A 4,466-nucleotide genomic window follows, 5' to 3' on the forward strand; every position below is an offset into this window, starting at 1 on the left:
TTCGTGACCTGAAGTCTATATGTAAATACCACATTGATTAGAACTACACGAAGATAATTGAATACAACCAGTATTACATGAATATGGTATAGATAACATCCAAGTTGTTTAGAGAACCGAGGTCTATCTTATTACTGGCAAATTAGCTAACATGTGTACATGTAGATATGCTTATTTACAGTTTCTTGATAATTATATAAACTGCTACTGAACATATTACAGTACATTTCGTTTCTAAGCAATTTAAAAGATTTCAAATTAGATATAATTTGATATCAAGCGTAAGCAAAATAGTTGAAATTAACACTTATTTTTAACAGGTAAATTTAACAGGTTAAATAAAAACTATTGAAATGTACTGTGATATGTTCAGTAGCAGTTTATATAATTATACATAGAAACCGTACACATGTTAGTTAATTTACAGGTTCTATGTATAATTATAGAAACTGTTACTGAACATATTACAGTACAGCTTATTTAGGACCGATACAAAGCGGGGTGGGGCGTGTTTGAATCCGGTATGCAAGTGTGAGAGAAAGTGTTTTCATCTGTACATGTAACAGCGCATGAATAATTAAATTTAAAGCACTGCCTGCATTTGGAATCGAACCCGGGACCTCTGGCTTACTGCTTACTGGTCCTACGCTTAACCAATCGAGCTAACGAGTTGAGCTTTCTAGTCAAGCGGTATATTGCGGCAAGTATATACCAGAGCTACATACTCCCCTCTCAGGGGTACCAGCGATGCTTGTTGCGCAAGGCTGAGTATCCACCTATAGTATACAGTTTACACCCTGTGATATAAATCAAAAGGCTATGTCCTTTTCTTGCGTTTTATTGTTCAGTATTTTTGTTTTCTTTTTTGGCCAGTTTTCGCAGGAATGATATTATAACAGCAATAAGACCCCTGTCGGTCAAGTTGAACACACGCATATTTTACTGTTCCAAGTGTTTTACACCGGAAAACGAAGTTACTATTATTAATATCATTTCTTTGTTCAACATGAACTCTTATATGTGAAATTACTTTAAATAAATGATTATTTTGAAATCTTTAGTATGAAAAGTTATTTTTTTCCTATAATTTCAGCCATAGAGCTAGAGGTAATTGTGCAAATTTGAAAATATGGAAATGGTTATTTTGGTTTTTTTGAAACATATTTATTTGTAATCACAGTATATTTAGTAGATAACAGGTTTTTTTTTAATTTCAGAATTTGCTACAAATATGCAGAGGTGGCAGGATTATTGCATAGGGCGGCGCTGTGCCAGAGGTATCAAATTTTTTTTTTTTTTTTTTTTAAATTTGGCAAAATTTATGTATGGATTGGGTAGTGTTATTTTATAATTTTATGTATTTTATATAACAGAATTCCCACACTGATCTATAAGCAGTAATTTCATAATTCTTCACCAGAAGTTATTATTGATATTGTTTGATTAATTTAAAGAATGTGTAAATCTTCAATATTTTAAAGGACTTATGAATAATACTTAAGGGAGACGCAGGGAAATACACTTGTAAAACAAAGAAGATTTCACATTGAAAATTATCTGCCTCCTCGAAATCACGCGATTGGGACTACTGGGGTCCTTCCCGGGTGGGAATGAGACACAGAGAAAACAAAAAGATGTACAAGGAGCAGAAATTAATAGCCATGAAAGGACGAAGTTAAGAAGTTATAATGCATGATGATGATGAGGAGGAGGAGGAGGATGGTGATTATTGTCAGCAGTGATGATAATTGTTAAAAGATTATGGCAGTAGTGTGCAGGATGATGTATTAAAATTATTTATTGTTAATGATGATATACGTGTTAAGAAAATAAAAAAAAAATATATAAAAAAAAGTTAACAGAAAATTTACAGACGGAAAACATAACGATATCGCTTACTAAAATCTATAAACAAATGTTAACAAAAAGATATGGGTTTGCATGGCGATCCCTATGTTAATGGTATCCATCAACATAGACAGATAAATATTACTATCAGTAAAATAGGAAACGTTGTGAATCCACTTTTAGTCACCTTAGATGATTAACATGTATTTTGATACAACAGGTCTGAAATTCGTGTTATTCGAAAACAATCATCAACACCATCACAAAACGCCCATATTACCACTCCAATCGCCTCAAATAAAGTATCAAAACCCAAAGTATGTTTAAAGTTCAAAATCGTATAACAGATTCCCTTCATCAGAAACAAAATATACTTACTTCTATTCAATGATTGTATCAACAAAAAGATGTGTTCATTTGATGTCATTCGACAGGGGAGGGTATGGTCAAACACCTAGTCCATATCCTGTGGCATTCGTTCAAATATTACGAGGTTGATTGCTTTACATTTGATAGGTGCCGGATGTGACGTTTATCTCATTGGAACGGGATTAATGTTTTGTTTTTTTCAAGAACGTTTTCTTAAGCATTGCGTGCTTTAGAAAAGATAAATAGGATTATGAATTTTGTTTTAAAAATTTCGTCTTTTACTTGTAACTAAGGTTTTACTCATAACGTTTTTGAATGTATCATATAACCAGCCCTACCTTTATATCTACGTTTATAATTTGTATCAATGGATCTGCCCTTCAATGCAACAATAGGGAACAATACAAAGACATTGTATACGGTTCTGTACTATCATTCGTTCGCAGTGGCTATGCTATTTGTTACATGTATTTATGATGAGGTCATACAATCAGTTATACCTCTTTGAACAAAATACCTCTTTGAACAAAATTTTAAGGCCCATTTGATTAACAAGACAAGCGCATGGTATGTTTTGGAAAAAAAGAAAGACGAAAAAAGCATTGTTCCACCGTGATATGATGATATTATTGCACAACATGGACACTATGTGATCAAACTGTTTGGTGACCTCTTTCGATATTCATTGTTTAGTATGTTATCACTCGATTAACACTGTTTTTGTTTGTACTCATAATCTGTTTCAACTACGTGGATACTCCAGCGAGTTGTTTGTGACAAAAGATATATACATTTTCACTGAGTATGAATTGTGTATTTCCGACAAGAATCCTTTTCGTCTGCCTTTTACTTTCTTTTTTAATTTCAAAGCAGTATGATACTTGGTTCCCTGATCACAAACGCTGTTTTTGTATAAGACGTGACCTGATATATGATGAAGGTTTAGCAGGGCTTTGAGAAGAAATTAAACCTGTCCGTCCATAATTGAAACGTCGTTCGATATCAAATGACGAAATGATATCAAAACAGTATTAAATTGTGAGAGAGTAACCCAATGATTTGTTATTGGTTTAATTTAATCAGTATAGAAAACAAGAGGCCCATGGGCCTTAACGGTCACCTGATTTTTTTTTAAACATTTAAGTTAATTTAACTGAACTTTTTTGGCCCCGCCCATCAGCCGAGGTGGTCAGTCAGGGCCAACATGTACAAACCATCGAGCTGTAATCATATACTGATAATGTTTACAAAATTAGAATAAATTCCGATAGAAATCAAACAAATGATATTCAAAATCACAATTTTGGTAAAGAACCTCAATGCCTTTCATTAAATGAAGTATTTAATTCTACCATTATTTGGGTTTTAGAAAAAGTTGTTTGACCCTTTTTGGCTCCGCCCGTCAGTCACTGCCAATATTCATGTAGTTTACAACAATTTGTATCATTGCCAATAGCAATTGGAACACATATCTTAATACCTTTCTACCTGTGAAGGTTATTTTATTCTACTTTATTTGGGAGTTGAGAAGAAGATTTTTGAAATTTTAGTCAATTTGACCTTTTTTGGTCCCACCCCTCCGGCCCTTAGACTTGTATTTAAGGATTTACGTAGAACGTTTTTGGTTATTTATCATTGAATCAGTTCTCCTATAATATAACCATGTGTTTATATGGTTTTTTTTGAAACAATGGATCTGCCATTCCATGTAAGAAGAGCGAACAATACAAAGACATGTTATAAGGGTCTGTGCTACCATTTGTTCGCGTTGACTTCGGTATCATTTACACGTCTCTACCATGAAGTCATTCAACCGATTATTCTTTTTTCCACACAATTTTGAGGCCTATCAAATTAAAGCATAGACGCATTGTATGTTAAGCCATGCCTTCACAAAACCAGAAGGACAAACGATACGTTTTCGCTCTTTTCATTTTTTTTGTATTGATGAAATGTTTTTAATGTAATGTCTATCATTTCCTCACGATGGTTTTAATATATCTATTATTTTTATATATTCTATATAATAACGTGAGTAAGAATATGAGCTTTCTATTAGATATTAATTGACGTTAGTTTCATTTGAATAAATAATACCCACTTATGTGGCAACTTTTTGTGAAAAAATAAAGAAATGCGCCGCGTTTCTAACGATATATAAAAAAGAATTAGAATGTACGTACGTACGATAACGAGAGAAATTAACAGCCCTGCAACATAACAATAGCAAACCATACGATGATTGTTAA

Source organism: Pecten maximus, chromosome 13 (genome assembly GCF_902652985.1).
Source record: "Pecten maximus chromosome 13, xPecMax1.1, whole genome shotgun sequence".
Taxonomy (NCBI): domain Eukaryota; kingdom Metazoa; phylum Mollusca; class Bivalvia; order Pectinida; family Pectinidae; genus Pecten; species Pecten maximus.